Source organism: Cynocephalus volans, chromosome 11, assembly GCF_027409185.1.
Source record: "Cynocephalus volans isolate mCynVol1 chromosome 11, mCynVol1.pri, whole genome shotgun sequence".
Taxonomy (NCBI): domain Eukaryota; kingdom Metazoa; phylum Chordata; class Mammalia; order Dermoptera; family Cynocephalidae; genus Cynocephalus; species Cynocephalus volans.
In genome coordinates, this window is record NC_084470.1 from 93,891,853 (window position 1) to 93,912,844 (window position 20,992).

Here is a 20,992-nt window from a genome sequence, read left to right on the forward strand (position 1 = left end):
ATAACTGAAATTTTATTTATGTTTCCTGATATTTAACACCAAATCAATATAGTAGAAAAATTAGGGGATTTTTTGTTCAGCATTGTCAATAATTTGCCATGTGTTCTTGGAAAAGTCATTTGACGGGCCGGCCCGTGGCTCACTCAGGAGAGTGTGGTGCTGATAACACCAAGGCCACGGGTTCGGATCCCATATAGGGATGGCCGGTTAGCTCACTGGGTGAGTGTGGTGCTGACAACACCAAGTCAAGGTTAAGATCCCCTTACCGGTCATCTTTAAAAAAAAAAGAAAGAAAGGAAAGGAAAAGTCATTTGACTTCTGAGCTTTACCTTCTCTTAATACAAGGGTGAGATCATAGAGGGCAAGGAGTTGGGAGAATCAAATGAGGCAGTGTATTTGATTTCTAAGTAGTATTTATTTGTATTTAATTAAATACAGCACTTATAAATAAAACTTGTCAATAGTGGAAAAATTAGAAGATACAGAGAAACAAGAAGAAAACAATGTAAATATCCTTTGTGGTGGGCACCATTGGCTATCTAACCCAAGGCCAACCTGCCCCCTGGTTTTCCCAGCCTTCCTTGCAGCTGGGGTGGCCATGTGACCCAATTCTGGCCAATGAAATGGAAGTGTAAGGCTTTTGCCTTTCTGGATCAAATGAAGAGATGGGGTTTATGCTATTCCTTCTCCGTCAAATGTGGGATGTAATGTGTGGGGTCGCAGCCATCCTGAAACCACAGGGAAAGGCCAACTGCACTGTGCAGATGCTGGCCCTGACAACGTTGTACTGCTGAGCCAGTGCCAGCAGCTGCCTGCCTCAAGACTTCTTATTTTGTGAGAATAAACCCTTGTTATTTTAAGCCCCTGCTAGTTGTGCCCTCTGTAACTTCCACCTTAACTATTACACTAACTATCCCATCATCCAGGGATTGTTAACTACTAACACTTCAGCATGTATTTGTTCAGGTCTTTTCCAATGCACACACATCAGGAAAATATTTTGAATTATTAAGAGGTTGTTCTCTCCTAACACATGTTACCTTCTGTCTTTTGTGTTTAATGCACCATCCAGGCCTTTTACAGGTATTACCCATGAGGGACAATAAGTAGTCTAGAAAAACAAAAACCCAAATTCTTGGTTACTCATAAAGTGACTTAAATTTATAGCAGGGATATTTCAAACTTTTTTTTCAAAAGTTTGAAAGCCAAAGTACTTTTTATTCACAAGATCCAGGATTTTTTTTGACAGAAAAAAATGTTTATCTCCAGATTTACAACAGCTTGATTTTGTATATAAAAGAGCAAACATGGAAAACTCAGGGCACAGTGTTTGTAAGGTAAACCCCAGAATGAAGAAGAATGCAGGTCCAAAAAAAGAGATAAGAGTTGGAATATCTGGAGAGAAAAGGGAGGATTAGATGAGACCAGAGCTGACACATTGTGTAGGTTCTGAGTAGGTCCCCGCACCACTGAGATTGGGAGTAGACATTAGAATCCTAATTAGAAATCCTAGATTTAGTGAGAATATGAAAGCAGAAGGCACTTGAACCTCTCTTCCCAGGATGCAAGTTGTTAAAGCCTCTCTGTGTCAAACTTGGCACCTTGAAGGGTAAAGTAGTTATTGCTTGGGTAAGTCTGAGAGCATCCTTTCAGATGTGGGAAAGCATCTAAGAATTTCCTGTGGGCCCCTGTGATGGATGCCAAATGGGCTGAGAATAAATTGCAACAGGGTAAACCAGGAGTGCATAGACCTCCCTCTGAACTGGCAGCCTGAGCAGGACCACAGACATTAGCTTCATGATGGGGACTAGATAAGATGAACTTCAGAAGCCAGGGACAAACAGAGGGTAATATGGAGACCAGATGCTGCTCCTCTGGATTCCAGGACAATGCATCTATCTATTGAAGAATTAAAATCACCCCCGGAAAGCAGAGAATAGGAGCAATCTTGAACTGATCACTTTAAATCAGAAATTGTCTGAATTAGTTTAAATTGCAAGATTAAATTTTCTACAATCGTCAGGAATGCAGGATAGTAGCCTAAGATTGAGTTCAGTTTAAAGAAATAAATAAAGCTGTTTTTTTTTTTTTTTTGGACACCGAAGTATGTATTCTGTAAATTTTAGTTTACTACCACATATGCATGTATTTATAACATATATTCAACTTTTCCAATATGGAAGAATATTGCACGAATTGTTTTGTAAATTTCTGTTCCCCCAATATATTGTGAACATCTTTCTGTGTCTACAAATATTAAGTTCTAATAATGATTCTTAAACCTTGTTTGAAACCCTTGTGAATCTGATAAGAATTATATGCCTAGAAAAAGTCACATATGTACTCACACAAAATTGTCTGTATGTAATTTAAGGACACTTATTTAAGAACACAAGGTTAAGAATCCCTTTTATGCCATACAGTTTTCAATAATTGAATGGTGTGCGATATATGGCCACCCCACAATGTATTTCACCAACCTCTTATTGTTGGACATTTAGACTGTTTATAGTTTTCCTTTATTATAGATGGTCTCTATGATAAATTCCTAGAACTAGAATTGCGAGTTGTTTTAGGAATGTTTCCACTATGGGTAGCAAGATACCCAAATAACAGTGGTTTATATTTCTCATATAACAAAAAATTTAGAGGAAGCAGCCCAGTGCAAACTCAATAATACCATCAAGGACCTATACGTTTGCTGTCTTTTATCATGTCGCCTCATGGTTACAAAATAGTTGCTGTCACACCAGGTATCACATCCTTGTTTAAGGCATCCTTGTTTAATGGAGGGAAAGGCAGTACTTTTTATCAAAAAAGCAGACTTTTGCTTAAGTTTCAATAGCTAGAATTAGATCACATGTCTGTTGGTCGATAAGGGAGTCTGCAAAAGTTCAGTTTTTCCAGGTTAAATATTCTGTTTTTCCAGGTTATTTTAGTGGAAACAATTAAGGGAAAACAGTGTTGGTGTTGGGTTTTGGATTAATCAGTCTGCCATACAGGGACCAAGTTTCTAAGCATTTTAAAGGAGTTAATCTACTGAGGCGACATACTTGTTAGGCCTTTATAAACAAAACAATTCTGTACAAATTGGAGGTATATAATTTATTAGAGACAATGCTGTGTTTTCTCAGCAGATCAAATATGTAGTATTATTGCTAATCCCTAGGCAACTGCCTTGCTAATTGGCCACCTCTGTTCAGAAAGACATTGTTAAAACACTCTTTTTACAGAAACAGCTTTTCCATACCCAGTGACCAAATTGCTTGTTTACACCCTGTTTTGGTATTCCAGTCATCTCCCACAGGCTGTCAGGGAAACAACATCAGGCATGGGGTCCAAAGACCTGAGTTTATTTCTTAGCTCTGCCACCTGAGCAAAAGGAAGACATTTCTCTAGGCTTTGGATTTCTTACCTGCAGGATGTGAGCAATCATTCCTACTTCACAGTATTGCTGGAGGGGCAAGATGAGATTATGAATGAGAAAGTGCTATGAAGTAGAGTATAGATATCGGTGGTAGTTGTTTAGCAGTCATTCTTGCTGGCCATTTTGGGACCTGTTGAACCAAGGTCAGGGTCCATGATTTTATGGTAAACTGACTCTCCAGTGGGGGGGAAAATGCCTTGATCTGTAGTGTTAGGCACTGTACTCTGGGCCACTGATGCATGGGACCAGCTTGTACTAGCTAATAAGATAATTTGTTAAATTTTGTGATTTTTGTGGCTTGTTGTTAAACCATTGGTAGCTTTAAATCAGTCACAGTCAGAGTATTTATACCATGGATATTGCCTAACACTACAGAATCAGCATCAGAATATACCTGGCAGGTGGAGTTATCAGTCAAACCTCATTTTGTCTCCTCCCTACCTCCAATATCTATTTCTCACACCTACCCCCTCCCCCAGTTCGTGAAAGGGATCCACAAACTCCACAGGGCCATACTCATGCAAGTTGTTTGATGAATGAATTGATATTTAGTAGTGAATATTTCTAGGTCCACGTAGAAAGCATTAGACCCACATGTGGAGAAAAGTCATGGAGAACTAATCCCATAGGTGCTATTTGTTTGGCTGTAAGTGACAGAAAACCCAACTCAAACCTATATAAGACATAGGAAGTTTTATTGGCTCACATAACCAAGATGTTCAGGGCTAGGTCTAGCTTCATGCAAGGCTGGATCCAGGTGCTCAAACAACATAACTAGAAACTCAGGCATGCTTTCCTCTCACAGTGGCAAAATGGCCACTAGTAGTTCCAGTTTAGCAACCATGGTGAAAAAAAAAAAGCACTTCTTTCCTGATGGTGCTAGTAAAACGCCAAGAAATTGCTCTGATTGGCTCAGCTGGTATCATATGCTAATCTCTGAGCCAACCATAGTAAACCCAAAATATAGTGCTCACCATGACCAGGTCTGAGCTATGTGCTCATTCCTGGAGCTGGAGTCATGGTCTGCCCAGCTAAATCACATGGGCCAAGAATGAATGAGGCTGGTTCCCCAATGAGTGGGATTCTGTTACTAGAAGAAGGGAGATTGGCACATTAATCTTATATGTCAACTTGACTGGGCCAGGGGATGCTCAGATAGCTGGTAAAACATTATTTTTGGGTGTGTCTGTGAGGGTATTAATGGAAGAGATTAGCATTTGAATTGGTAGACTGGATATGGGCGAGCATCTTCTAATCCATTGAGGGCCTGAATGGAACAAAAAGGCAGAAGAAGGGCAATTTTGTTCTCTGTCTCTCTGCTTGGGCTGAGACATCCATCTTCTTCTGCCCTCAGACATCAGTGCTCTTGGTCCTCGGGCTTTCAAACTCAGACTGGGACTTATACAACTGGCCCCCCATTCTCAGGCCTTCAGACTTGCACTGAGTCATACCATCAGTTTTTCTGGTTCTCCAGCTTTCAGACAACAGATTGTGGGCCTTCTTAACTACATAAGCATGTGAGCCAATTCCTGTAATAGATCTCCTTTTATGTATATCTATATTTATCCTATTGGTTCTGTTTCTCTGGAGAACCTTAGCTAATACAGGGATCAATGCTTCACAGATCAAAACAGCAGACGTCCACTACAAATCTGGGATTTGATGATCAGGTCTTCCCATTTTTAGTCTAGTACTCCTTTACATCTCCCTGTCTACCTTCTGGCCAGAATCAAATCTAATTCAATCTGGTATTGGCCCCAACCCTAAAACTGTCCTTCCTTCACAAGAGATGCTCAATTAAGTATGAATGTAAGAATCTGTACATGTTCCTCAGAGGGTCATTGGTCTGAAGGGGCCGAGTTCATTGGTGTAGGACAATATTATGGGCTGAACTGCGTTCCCCCAAAATTCATGTTGAAGTCCTAACCCCCAGTCCCTCAGTATTTGGAGATAGGGTCCTTAAAGAGATAATTAAGTTAAAATGAGGCCATTAGAGTAGACCCTAATCCAATAGGACTGGAGTCCTTATGAAAAGGAAATCTGGGTACGGGCACACACAGAAGGAAGGTGATATGAAGGTACAGGGAGAAGATGCTGTCTACAAGCCAAGAGAGTCCTCAGAAGGAACCAGCCCTGTTGACACTTTGATCTTGTACTTTTGGCCCCCAGAATTGTGAGAAAATAAATTTTTATTGTTTAAGTTACCCAGTCTGTGGTACTTTGTTATGGCAGCCCTAGCAAACTAATACAGCCAGGAAGTATTGGAGGAAGAATGTCTTTTGTTGAATTTAAGACCCACTGGGTATAACAAAGTAATGCATCCAAAAGGCATAAAGTCTCCCTCCTACTCTGCCCCACCCAGTTTCCCTCCCAGGAGGCAAATGGTTTCCTTCCCTAGATACGCATTCTTCCTCCACCAGCACAAATGTATATTTAAATTATTTTTCTCACCCTACACACACTGTTCTGCTCCTTGCTTTTTCATTTAATAAAACATCCTGAAGATTCTGCAAGAGTGACTTTACCAAAGCACGTTTGGAAAGTCAGAGAAGTACCCTGGTGAATCAGCAACACTATTGAAAAATAAAAGCAATGCATTAAAACACCACCACCAGCCTGTCAGATATTTTAAGCCTGCTGCATTCTGAAGAGCAGGGAGGAGAAGCATCACAAGGAGGTGAGATGGACATCGACTGACCGTTCACACACTGGAGAGGAGCCCGGCTCTCTCAGGAGCGCAAACGTTGGTTATTGGCTCCCTTCTCAGTGGCTGCTCTGCCCTTCTCTCCCCCACACAAAGTAGGTCAGTGTGAGAGATCTGCCTCCAGCAAGCAGGAGGGAGATGGTCCATGCTGAGTGGGAGGGCACGATTCTGGGCCCATATTGGGATGCCATCTGTAATTGCAGACTCTCAGAGCTGTAAAAGATCTTAAAGATCATCTTGTCTAATTCCCTCATTTTACAGATGGAGAAGCTAAGGTCATATAGCTGGGTGGGGACAGAGCTGGGAATAGAGTGTGGGCGTCCTACCTCTTGGCCAGTGCTCTTCTCATGATACCACAGTGTCTCTGCTGGTTCTGAAATCTTTGTCTAGTTGTCCACGTTTTTCTTGGACTTCTTTGTCAGGGCCCTGCATATCTCCCCTCTGCAGTTAAAAATAAGAACAGACCTGAAGTCAGATAGCCTGGGTTTCACTACTGGTTCTGCTCACTAGCTTTGTGATGTGGAGAAGTCAATTAGCCTCTCTGTGCCTCACTTTTCTTATTTATAAAATGAAGAATATGAGAATATCTACCCCTTAGGGTTGTTGACAGGCAGCTATGCTGTACGGCTCCAAGGGGCACCATTCACTGTACAATTTGTAATGTGGTTGATATATTATTAGTGGGGTCCCCTGGAGTTGTGCAGTGCACAGTGACTCCTCTGGCTGCAAAGAGTTAATGAGATCATACTTGTCAGTCCATTAACATGCTAAGAGCTCGTTAAATGCTGGCTATTATTATCATCATCGTTTTTATTGTCATCATGAAGAACCAATTGTCTTTAGAAGCTGCGAGGAATGAGAGAGCTGAGAAAAGTCATCTTTTCATGTTTCATCTCTACAATTAAAGGTAATAAGCATTCAGTACAGAAAACCTGGAAAACTCATATAATAACAAACAAAATAACAAAAATAACAACCCCACCAACCAGAAATAACCTCCTCTGACATATGGCGTATTCTTCCTGGCTTTTTTTTTTTTCCCCTTGCCTCCTTTTTTCATTACTAATACATCGGAAATGCTTTCCCATGTCAACAAATTTGTATCAGCTTCCATGAGAGGACTACAGCATAGTGATTAAGAATATGGACTTCGTGTCTAGGTGGCCTGGTTCCAAATGTCAGCTCTACCACTGGTAAGTTGTGTGACCTTTAGCAAGACATACCATTTCTGTGCTTCTGTTTCCCACCTGTAAAATGGGGTTAATAATAATATTTACCTTGTAGGATTGTTGTGAGGATTAAATGAGTTAAAATATATAAAGTTCCTACAGAAGTATTTGGTACGGTGTGGTTGGCATATTATTGTTACTAGATCACTCCATGTTTTGGATATGTTATCAGTTGTGAAGCTGGTCCCCTATTGTTGGCCCATTTTTGGCCCTTTAAGTGGTTTCCAGTTTTTCTCTATCATAAATAATGTGGCTGTAATTATTCTCAGCCATGTATTTTTGAGCACATGCATGGTTATTTTATTAAAATAAATAAAAATAGCAATTCCTAGAAATGGAATTGCTGGTTTATAAAAGATATATCTGCCAAATTACCCAAAGGTTGTGCCGGTTTACATTCTGGCAGCATTTGAAAGGATGGGAGAGCAGCAGAACAGGGGAGCATAGGGATGCAATTTAGGACTAGGAAATGTGTTTTACTTGATGGGAGATGTTATCCATGTCTCTACCCTTTGCAGCCTAACTGCAAATTTCAGTTGTTTGAATATCACCTTTGTGATTTTTATCCAAGAACCATCTATACCATAATATATTATTTTGAAATAGATTTACTTTTTAAAAACACAAATACGTTAACTTAAAAAAAAAAAAAAAGACACTTTAAATCACTGCCATAAATGGAAAGCCAGAATCACCTGCCATAAAAGGAAAGAAATTGTGAAAATAAACATAGCAAAAGCAAAATGTTATTAAATTGAAGCTAGATACTGTGACCTGGAGAAGCTCTGAGCTACCAGACCTGTGCTCTGCATTGTTGGAAGGGGGGATTAGCAAATTAGCAAGTGCCAGAGAGGTGTTAAAGACTTACTAGCACCAAGCTGACACTTTCTTCTTGGTATAGTCAGAAGGATCAGAAGAAAAATAAAGAGAATTTTTTTTTTTGAGGCAGGGGGAGGGTGAGGTGGAGGAGACATGTGATTTTACATTGAAGGATCTGTGAATTTACCTCCTAAAATTGTCCTTATAACCATTATTTTCCTTACTTTGGGAAACATCAGCCAGAGTTGCCTCACTGTAGGACAGCTTTGTAGGTATGAAAGAACCTTACTGCACAAGCTCATGTAATCTTCACAATTTGACCTTCCTTTGGCCTTGACCTTACTTTGTTACCTGGAGTAGTGACTTTGAGACTGAAACCCTCTGCTGGTACTGATGGCTGAAGGTCTTCTTGCACCAGGGATGCTCAGGTCTAGACGTGAGTATTACACTTGCATGAGGCTTATGGGGGCTACTATGGAAAGGGGAGTGACTTTGCCAAGGATTACAGAGTGAGTTACCATCAAAGTCTGGACTAGCACCCAGCTCTGCTGACTCCTCCTTGGATGCCCTGTCCATCATACCCTTGACCTTCATAACAATTGCTTTATTTGCTTTTTCCTGCAGTCTTGGGAGATTTATAGATATTATTGTGAGGGCTTTATAAATGAGGAAACTGAGGCTATGTCCAAGATCACCTAGCTAGTAAATAGCAGAACCTCTTGCAGATGTAACAGAGGAAATTCTGTCAGAAAGGGACATGATTAGCACCAGAACCCAGTCCTGTCCAACTTCTAGTCCACCTCTCTTCCCACAAAGTACCCCACATCCATTTCTGCCTTTTTGATTTCCTAGGTTTTAATGCTATCTTCCATTTCCTAGGACTTTTAACCTTACCTCTTTTGGGAAGGGATGGGGGAGTGGTGCCAAGCATGAGTGATGCGTACTAAGGTGTGAATGACTGTGCACAGCCTCATGTGTTTCCCTATCTGGGTCTGCTTGCATTTAGAGAGTTTTCTCTCTAGTGCAACTGAGGGATTCATTCTTGTATTAGTAAACTATTGCTACATAGCAAATCACCCCCAAAACTTAGTGGTTTGAAACAACAATAATCACTTATTTTCTCTCACAGTTTCTGTGAGTCTAACTCAGGGCAGAGAGGAGAAGTCATGACACTCCTCCACAGTGTCTTGGTCCTCCCCTGTGAGACTCGAAGACTGGATGCAGGACTCATCTGAAGGCTCACTCACTTGCACATCTGGTGGTGATGCTGGCTGTAGGCTGGAACACCCACTGTGGCATTCCCACGTGGCCTGAACTTCCTCTCAACCTGGTGACTGGGTTCCAAGGGCAAGTATTCCAACAGAGCCAGGCAGAACTCATGTTGCCTTTATGACCTAGTCTCTGAGTTTATGGAGTATCATTTCTGCCAGATCTCATTGGCTGAAGCAGTACCAAAGGTCCATCCAGTTTCGAGGGGAGGTAACAGAGACCCCCATCTCTCAGTGGGGGATGTTGATGTCACATTATGAGAAGAACATGTGGGATGGACATATATTTGTGTAGCCATCTTTGGAAAATACAATCCAGTGTGACTCTCTAATTATGGGATTTCATGCACAAGTCATGAACAGAGTTTTGGGCAGTGGGCGTCCTCTTTGTTTGGCTCTGATCAGATCCCATTGCTCCCAGGGTCAGGTTGCTTTGCTCCAGCTGCCTACATTCATGTTCTGTTTTTCTCTGCATTGATGCTACAGTTAGTTTATGTTCCATTTTTCTCAGAAGGCTCAAACAGCCCTCACCACTGATAGGCAGGGGCATGATCCTGCCTGCCAAGAGGACCTGACATTGACAATAAACAGAAATAGAAAGTGCTGATCTGCTTCTGTGCCATCAGATGGAGCCCAGCCAGCCATGATTAGAAAGTTTCCTTCATTTGAAGTAGGCCTTCCCTGGGCCCAAGAGGAAGCGTAAAGACAGAAGGTGGGTTAGGCACTGGGTCAGGGAGTGTGTGTTGGGGTGAGAAGATATCAAGATCTGTCTAGCAATGTAGTGGCAGTTCTGGAATTCCTGTGTGGTGCTTTATGGGCAGCGAACTGGTTGGAGGAAGGGATTGGAAGTTTCATTTACATAACACTTTACGCCCGCCCCCGGTGGCCTAATGGATAAGGCATTGGCCTCCTACATAACACTTTACATATGTTTGAGAAAGCATTTGTGTCTCTTTCAAAGATGTGGGAGTGTGGGCTCTCTTAATTTGGATTTGACCAGAAGACCCAGAGATAAAAGTTTAAGAGTGGGGAAGCAAGACACACAAGGGAAAGCAGGCAATGAAGGGCCCACTATTATGCCAGCTACCATTGTGGGAGTGAATCTCATTGCTCTGGGGAAGCTATGGGACCAGTGTAAAACTCTCACCTCAAAGTTATCCCACCCTAGAGGTGAAAGAGCTCAGGTATTTGTACTCCAGCTGCCGTCAGAGCTGCTCTTGTAAAGCTGGGTTAATTCCAGCCTGCTGTTCTGAGTAGAGAAGCCTTCTGTGGCTTTGGAGAAAGCCATTAGACAAAGAGATACAGGTGCTTGGTAGTGAGAAGGCCGATGGTACTCACCTAAGTGATAAGGAATATGGGCAGGGCATTGACAATGTATTCTACAGACAACAACTCTCTCAGCAGGCCCAGAACTAAGGGGGTTCCTGGGAAGTGGGACTTTTAGTTTTAAAACCAGAAAGGTCTAAGACAAACTAGGATGAGGTAGTCACTCTAAATACAAGAGCAAAGCAACTAAAGCCCATCCATCACCTTAAACTACTGTCTGAAAAGGAAGGATCAAAAAAATATTTATGGATGACAAAAATGTTCTGGGCTTAGATAGTGGTGATGGTTGCATGTTGCACGATTTTGTGATTATACTAAAAACCACTGAATTGTATACTTTAAAAGGATGAATTTTGTGGTATGTGAATTATATCTAAATAAAAATGATTCACATAAGGATAGACGTATAGGTCAATGGAGCAGAATTGGGAATCTAGAAATAAATCCTTGTGTTTATGGTCAATTGATTTTGACACTTGTCATTGGAATTAGGGCCTACTGGGAAATCCAGGATGATTCCATCCTAAAATCCTTAACTTAATTACACCTCTGAAAACCCCATTTTCAAATAAGATTACCTTCACAGATTCTGGGGATCAGGACATGGACATATCTTTTTGAGGGCCCAATTCGGTCCACTAGAGCACTCATTTCACAGGTGAGGAAACTAAGTAATTTGCTAAAGCAACACAGCTAGTAATAGAAGAGCACAGACGTAAATGTAGGGAGCCCATATTCTTAACCACTGAGAAATGAAGGGACAAGACCAGGTAAGATTCTCTAGCTGCATGGTGAAAAATGGATGGGAGAGGAGGAAACAGGTTGCACACAGACCAACTAGGATCCTAGAAGGACACTGAAGGAGGCCTGGACTAAGACCGTGACAAAATGAATGGAAAGCAGGGCAAGAAACTCTACATTCCATCCCAGTAATTGTCCACCCGGCCTTCCATGGGGTAGACCAAATGGTCTGTCCACCTGGGCTTCCGACCACAAAACTTGTTTCCTTGGGGGCTGGATCATGCCTTTCTTGCCCACCATGATGGAAATGGAATAGAGGGATATGACCTGACCCTAGAGATGCAGTAGCAAATCTCTTATCTTCTTGCCCCTCCCTATACACGCATTTAAGTAAACTGTAAAAATTAACCTCCAAAGATGGTCTGGGCTTGGGTATGTGTCTTAGTCAGCTCAGGCTGCCATAACAAAAATACCATAGATTGGGTGACTTAAACAACAGAAATTTATTTCTCACAGTTCTGGAGGCTGGAAGCCCAAGATCTGCAGTTGACAAGCTGGAGACCCAGAAGAGCTGATGATATAGTCCAACTCTAAAGGTCTGAGAATCAGGAGAATCAGTTGTAGTATAAGTCCAAGTCCAAAGGCAGGAGACTGATGTCCCAGCTAGAAGACAGTCAGGGAGAGAGAAAGAATTCTTTCTTAAGGTTTTATTCTATTTAGAGGCCCATTCACATTGGAGAGAGCAATCTGCTTTACTCAATGTACCCATTCAAATGTTAATCTCATCCAGAAATAACCTCACAGACCCCAGAAGTAACTTTTAACCAAGTATCTGGATACTCTGTGACCCAGTCAAGTTAACCCATAAAATTAACCATCACAAGTCAAAATCTGTCTTAGCTCAGGCTGCCATAACAAAATATCATGGATTTGGTGGCTTAAACAGCTAAAATTTATTTTCTCGCAGTTCTTGAACCTAGAAGTTCAAGATCATGATGCCACGTAGTCAGATTCTGGTGATGCTCTCTTCCTTGTTTGCAGATGGCCTCCTCCTTGCTGAGTCCTCACATGGTGGAGGGAGAGAGAGAGAGCTCTGGTGTCTCTTATAAGGGCACTAATTCCACTGTGAGGACCCTACCCTCATGACCTTATCTAAACCTAATTATCTCCCAAACGCCCCATTTTCAAATACCATCACATTGGGGGTTAAGGCTTCATCATATGAATTTTGGAGAGACACAATTCAGTCCATAGCAGTAGATAAGAAGGGAGAGTTGTCTTTTAGCATGACTCCCTTCCAAGCACTTCGGCAGCTCTGACTATACAGCCTAAAGGCCAACTCCTTGAATTCAATACCTGCCTACTTTCCTGAACTTATTTCCTGTTTCCAATTTCCTCATAATTACCCTCTGCTCCATCAGATGATCTGTGGCCTGTACCAGTTATTTGAGAAGGGAGACTAATGGCTATGGTCACAAAAGTAATGGATTTTGTTTAGACAGTGAGACTGATAGGTGAATCTTGAAACTGTAGAATTAGGCAAGGTATGACCCAATAGAAAACAAGTGGGATTGGAGTCCAGCAGATCTGGGTTCATATTACGGCTTTGCCACTTACTTGCTCTGAGACCTCGGCCAAGTTACTTAACTCTTTTGAGTCTCTGTGTTCTCATTTGTTTAAAAAAAAAAAAAAGGAAGAATAATAATACCTACATCTAAGGGGGTTGTTGCGAGGATTCAGTGAGATAGTGCTTCAGATACTACCATTATGAGTCTTTATGAATTCTCCGCTTGCTGGTTTAGCAAGCCTGAGGGAAAACCAGGTGATAGGGCTGAGCTTATTGATAATTTCTCTGAAAACAGCAACATCAGTTTGGGGGAGAAGAGCTTATTTCAAAGAGCCTCTCTTAGCCAGAGAGAGAAATGTTTTGGCCGAATATCAGACATTCTCTCTCTCTTTCAGTACACACAGAGGCTGCTTCCTGGGTGGAATCGTGTATCACTGCAACCACCTGCCTGGCTGCCTGCCTCTATATCCTTCTCCTAGCCATAGCTGAGAGCCCCTTCACTCATCCCCTGTAGCCTCAACACCACCCCCGACATCAGGCAGAATTTAAGGAGACCAAAGACAGAAGTATTTTTACCTTGCTCACATTTGTTTGGTATTTACTACACACCAGGTGCTATAAGAGTTTTATATGGACATTCTCCTTTAATCCTCCCAACAAACTTATAAGGGAGGTCCTATTATTCTCCACATTTTACTGATAAAGAAACTGAGATCCAAGAAAGTTATATAGACTGCCAAAGCTCCTACACCCTAGCTGAATGGGTCAAGATTGGACAGCTGACCCAAGCTAGATCACTCAGATTCTCTCTCCCAGAAATTTGGAATTGGATTTGAGAGACAGATAGTCTCTGCTGGTCACTCAAAAGGAAGACATAAACTTGGAAGCTGTGGGGGGGTCATTAATGGCATATACATACACAAAGGCAGAAAAGTCATTCTGTAGAGAGAACAGAATGAGGCAGACATGGGGAAAGAAACAGATGAATGGGCCTCTGGAGAAAGAGAATGTGAGAAAGAGACTGACTGAATTCCCCAGTTATACTTGTTGCCTCTATTAGTTGAGACCCTAGAAAGTAAATGATAGAAATAGAACTCCTACTGGCTTAAATGAAAGGGAACCCATTGGCTCTAAAAATAACACGGGCTTCAACCGTGGCTGGATCCAACGCTCAGTATTGTCAGGAACCTGTCTCTATTCCTTGGATATTCTGTGTTAGCATCAGCTTCAGGCTGGCTCTTCCTTCATGATAGAAAGATGGCTGCTGGAAGTCCCAGGCATAGATTTTCATACTTTCATCCCCAGCAGAAAGTATCTTTCCCAAAAGTTCCAAGAAAGGTCTGACCATCGAGCCCTTTGGCTGGCTTGGGTCACATGCCCAGCTCCGGCTATTACTGTGTTCAAGGAAATGGAATGCCTAACTGGCCTGATGAGATTCCAGAGGTTGAGATCAGTTCCACTCAAATCACATGAACTAAGAGTAGGGCAGGGTGGTTCCCCAAAGGAAAGCAATGGTGTTGTCATCAGAGAAAGGGGGCCTGGGTATAAGACTGTAAATACAATAGGTTTTCATCACACACTGCTCTAACAATAAATGTCCTTTCTTTTCTTTAGCTGGCTAAAGATGGTTTTGAGGGGGATTCTGTTATTTGTAACTTCAAGAATCCTTGACCGAGATAGCTAGATTTCTACCATATGCTTCTAGATCTCCTATCCTACCTTCTGAAATCATTTTCCACCCCGCAATCAGTCCCAACGACCTGTCCCACCTGTTCTTATACCTAATTGTAATCACAGTTAAATATTGCTACATTCTTTCCCCTTCCACCAACCTGGTGCACACCAGCATCTTGGAGGCTATACTGAAAATGGCAGAGCCTAGAGGTAGAAAGAGCTTGGGTTCTTGAACCACTACTTAAAGAAGAACCACCTGCAATGAGGAACACACATGTTGGATCAAATATACACAAGAAATAATCTTTTGTGTTAAACTTCTGAAATTTAAGAGTCATTATTTTAACTAATACAAAAATAAAGAGGGGCTTTGTAGGCAAGGTTAAGGAGTTTAGATGTTTTCATAGATAGTTAGCCTTACCGGTCAAGGGTCTTAGTTGCAATCAACAGAAACCGACTCTGGATTATATAAGCAATACAGGAATTAATTGAAAGGACATTGGGTAGCTCACTGAATTGCTAGCGAGGCTAGGGATTCAGGATTAGAAAACAGGCAGGAGTGAAAGGAAAATACAGAAACAAAGGTAAAAATCAACCTCAGAACAAGACTTTTGAGGATACCACCACTGTCACTGCTGAATGTTGGATGTTCCAATTTAGACAGCCTACATCTCCAGCCCTGGACACCTCTGTCACTACCATCCCTGGAAATTGGGTGTTGTGACTGTTCCTTTGTGGTTGTTTCTTTTCATCACTGACTACAGATTCAAAATCCCAAGAGAGTGCATCAGCTTAGCCAATCGTAGCTCAGTGTCCAGGCTCTGGTTGCCTGAAGATCTGAGAAAGAGAGTGTATCTGGGCTTTTCAGCTTCTACGTTGGGAGGCCACCTTTGCCCTCCATTAAGAGTTGGTGAGTGGGGGATTTCCTAAACTAGGAAGAGGGTCAACCAAACTGCCTCTCCAAAACAACGAAAACTCAAAGCAGCTGCAACAATAACAACAACAACAACTACTACGACTACTATTACCACTAGTAGTAAAACATATGCCCACCCCAGGGACAGCTGTAGGGTTTTAATCAGGGAAGAAACATTATAAAACATACTTTATTTTTTTGTTGGCAAATTGTAGATTGGATTGGAAGAAGGCTAGGCTGTTATCAGGGAAACAAACGGGAGCCACTCAAAACATGTCTGTAGAAGAGCCACATCAGTCATCACATGGAAGGTTGTTAGAAGTGCACAGTCTGGGGCCCCATTCCTGACCTGCAGTATATTTCAATCTTTAAGGTACATATGAATCACCCAGTGATCTTGTTAAAATGCAAATTCTGATTCAGCAGGTCTAGGGCAGGGCTTGCAATTTTGCATTACTAATAGATGCCAATGCTGCTGCTGGTCCATGGGTCACATTTTGAGTAGCAAGGATCTAGATCAGACAGGAGAAGAGCTTGACCTAGGTTAGTGGCCATGGGATAAAGAGATTCCAGATTCCAGTGCTATTAATAGCACTGGTGGAATTGCACTGGTGGAACTGACAAGACCAGGTGATTGCTCTGATATGCAGAGAAATCTGCATATCATGCCTTCCACATGTCTGGTTTGGGTAAATAGATGGCAGAGTTTGGGGGATTTTCTTTTCTTTGTGCTCGTCTGTATTTCTTATAAAGAACGCACATGTACTTGTGCATTAACGAAAGGGGATACAAAAGAAATCAATGACACTGTAAGAAACTCAAATGAGTGAAGACATGTTTTAAAATGAGAAAACATTTTAACTTTTGATGGACAAAGCATATGATTTTTATTTACTTTCTTGGGTGTGGTCCATGATGAACTGGGGGGGAGACTGGAATTGTCACAAACTATGGAACTGCTAGAATCCTCCTTCGTCAAGAAAGAAAACAGTAAAATATGGTTTTTCTCCTTGTTAATTTAAGAACTAATCATGTTATAATGCTGACCAGGTGTGACATACTTATTTCTCTTTTAAAATACCTTCCAGAAAGCTGATTTTGAAAACTTAAGGGGAATAATGTGCTTCTTTCAATATTAAACCCAGTTAATTTCAATGACTCATAAATGATAGGGTAAAAAATTAAATATTAAAGCTTCATTTGCTTAAGAAAGAAATCATCTTTTTTTCTCAAAAGACTTCCTGTTGTTTTGGACATAAATTTCTCTCTGAAGTTAGGTTAGAGAATCCAGTAAAACTAATGAAAGATTCATCCCCAAACTTTATGGAAATACTGTTCACCTAAGAGGTGACAGTCTACTGCTTGAGGAAGAGCTGATCACTTTTAACAGGAGGCAATAACTATAAGAAATACTTAATGAGCCTTTTTATGGACCACACATCTTGCTGAATTTCTTATAATACTCCATAGTAGGTACTTTTATTTCCCATTATACAGATGGGGAAGATAAGGCTTAGCAAGGGTCAGTGACTTGCCGAATTCTCCCTGATGGTAAGTGACAGATGTGGCACCCTAATCCAGATCTGACTGCTTGCAGAGTCATGCTCCTTAAAAATCCACCACCATTTTCTACACTGTTAAGTCTGAGATTGTAAAGTACACCCTCCGATGCTTACATATGAGGAAAACACACTTCAGATGATTCCTGGTCCAGTGTGGCTTCTGATGCACCACACTTTCCCTTACCCAAACTGATCCAGACCCATAAAGTTGGTGAAATTGATCTGGTGTTTTTTGTTGGTATGACTTTAGGAGCCCTAGGAAGATTTTGTTTTCCCAATATATGCTTTTCCCCCATTAAATAGTCTCTGGAATTCTACCATTAAATATTAACTCTTCTTAGTCCATTCTTATCTCCTCTTTAAAATGCAGTCGCTCAAGCATTCTGATTTGGATATGCACACCCTTCCCTGAGAGTGGGTTTTAATTGGAAGGAGAGAATGAAGGAAAACAGCAGATTGAGAGGAGTTTTAGGGCAGGAGGAAGAGGAAAAAGTAAAAAGGTGAAAAATGGGGGACCTGAGGACCTGAATGACAAATTACCTATTTAACTACTTTGCTGAAGAACTGATTTAGGCTAAAGGGAGACTCAGTGTTAATGATAATCTTTTGTTTTGAATTGAGAAAAAGATGACATCAAGCAGATCTGATTTATCTCTTTAAGATCACCTACAAATACCATCTGGATTTGGAGCATAGCTACAAACAACTTGGAGAATAAGCCCCAAACCTGTCACCTCCTTGTTCTGTGACCTTAAGCAAGTCATCTTTTATTCTTCCCTGGGTCTGAGCTTTTAACGTGAATTGCTGTCTGATGGGGCAAGACAGAAAGAGCTAGAACTGAGAATTGACTTGGGGCTGCTGGGCAGATGATATTTTTGAAACACTCTGAATCTCTCCTAGCTTTAAATCCTCCTAGAGCTTATCCAGGCTGCACATGCTTCACACAAGGTTGACATTAAACATCCTTCTGGAGTGGCTTTTCTGTTTCATATCCTTCTCCTGTTTGTCATTACAGGATGATCATTAGCGGAACAGCCTCGGTTGTCCATTTTAGCATTCTTGTTTGGCCAGAGAGGTCTCTGCCATGCTCCTTCTAAAGGGGTCTTTTCTCACCTCTGGAAGAAGCAGAAGGAGGAAGAAACAGCTTACATAATGGTGAGAGCTCAGGGATGCCTCAAACCCATTTTTTTTCTCCAATTACCACATTTTCTGACAGCTAGTTTAGAAGTTGTTACCAATCTTTTTTTTTTTTTTTTCAGCCAGGGAGCTTTCAGTTATATATCCAAGTTTATCAGAGCATAACTTTAAAGAACACATTTAAATAGAACTCCACGTTTTAAAGCAGAGGTGAGTGCTTTTTCACCCAATGGCACAGAATGGGAAGAGGGTAATTCCTCCTCTATGAAAACTAGTAAAAGATGTTAATATTTGGGAATTTCCCCAATTAATCTCATCAGTGAAATCCTTCTTAAAACAGCTTACGTTAGATTGTGGCTCAGCTTGGGGAGCAACAACAGATCTATCAACATAGTTGATCATGGAGAAAAACCTGCAAAAACAAGCAGGGCCCTGACTGTGAGCTGGTATTTGTGTAGATGGTGAAAATACAATCCCTCAAATCTTGGAGATAGCCAGCCCTTTGCCATCACATGGCCATGAATGATAGGAAAAAAGAATAAGTTGATTAAAATAAAAACTGGAGGGTTCAGTTGGTTAGAATATGGTGCTGATTACACCAAGGTCCTGAGGTCGATCCCTGTACCAACCACTCAAAAAATAAATAAAACTAATGTGAGAGAGAAGTAGTTTTCTGCTGTAAAATGAACATAGGTTTAAGAGTCAGAAACACCTGTATTAGAATCCTTGCTTTGCTACTAACTGGTCAAATGACCTTCAGCAAGACCTTGCCCTTCTCTGAGCTTCAGAATCCTCACATCTGATGGGATTGTAGACAGGGGACTGGACAAGAGGATGCGATAGAAGTGCTGAACACCAAGCCTGGTGTACAATAAGTCCTCCATATTTATGTGGGAGAGTGACTTTTAAGATCATTTCCTGCCATCTACCCCCAAACTCATTCCTGATGGATTTGGCCTCTCCCATTCAATGTTGTCATGTCACTCTGGCCATATCTCAGCTCACTTCTGAAACTCTGCCTACCAGAGAGGTGGAGAAAGGGGTCATAGATGCAGTGCCACTTGAGGGCGTCACACAGGTCCTAAATGGCTCTGATGGTTTCCCATGGCCTCAGAATCAAGTTAGTCCTCTTTAGCAAGGGAGGCAGTATTGTGGTCTGGAGCACCCTGCCTCTGGAATTAGCTATACCTGGATCTGAATTCCATCCTTCTTGTTGGACTTTGATGAAGCTTGCTGAGCAACAGTATTTTTCAGCTATAAAAACAAGGGATTATCTTAGTGCCTAACTCACAGGAATGTTGAAAGGATCAAATGAGATAATGCACGTAAAGTTTTCAGCACAGGCTGTGGCATACAGCAAGCACTTACTTAGTGTTTGCTATTGTTGATACTATTTATTATTATTATTATATTATTAATTTTAATTTTTAAAATTATTATCCCCATTTGGTTCTAACTTGTTCGTTCAGCCTGATCTCCCTTCCCTGTCTTCACACACCACCATGCTTCAGCTACTTTCTATTGAGAACCTACTATGTTCCAGGACCTTTGCTAAGTACTGGATACCCACTAAATAAGATTCAGTTTATAAGACATAGGAGCTCATGGTCTAGCTAAATTCTGTTTGCGGTTTCTGAGATTTCCTCATACTTTTACATCCTATCTTTATAGATGCTTTCTGCTGCTTAACAAGAATTTTTTTCTTCTGTCATTGGTATAGTCTTATTTTTCCCTTATAGTCCAACTTGGTTGTAAAAGATTTTCTGAACCCTCAAGGTAAAATTAAATGCACCTTGCTCTTTGATTCTACAGCACCCTGCATATAATTATATTATGGTGCTTACTGTATTGAGGTTTTTATACACCTGTTTCTGCTACTAGGCTGGGAGCTCACTGAGGGCAGAGACTCAGTCTTACTTATCCAGTACCTATTTATTGAGCCTTGTGTGCTAGGTAGGCACCATTACACATGCTGGAGATATGAGAGATACAATACATGGCTTCTGCTCTTAAGGAATTCATAGTTTGGTAAAGAAGCAGCCATTTATCCATCAAATTAAATTCAAATTGACTGCTGTTACAGGAAACACTCATATCAGTTCTCATTTGTCTGTGTATTCCTAGTACCTAGGTGTTGGGAAAATAGAACAATTTAATCAGGCCCTCTCACCTCAGGGCCGGTTGGGGGTGGTTCAGTAAACAAATTGTGTGTGGGGGTGGGTGGAGTTAGTGTACACATGTGGCACTGTGATTTAGCTGGTGAGTGTCTTGGGCAGCCGCCACTGTGCACAGTCAGGCTTTCCAACCTATGGCTTCCAAGGACCTGTTTGCTGGTCACCTATCTCATAGACCCGCATGTGGAAAGTCTAGTGACCCAGCCTAGTGTATGAAGGGTGTGTGACCCAGTCTAGTGAATGGGCTTGAGGGGTCTGTGAGCTACAGACCCAGCCCTAGCTTTACAATTGGCTATGTTGGCAGGATTCCGACATTAGCCTAGCATTACAATTGGCGTACTCGGCAGGATTATGGGCAGGCAAAAGAGGCCAACAACTGGCATAGTTGTGTAGCTTTACAATTGGTGCTGTGAGCAAGATTCCAACATTTGCCTTAGTGCCACAATTG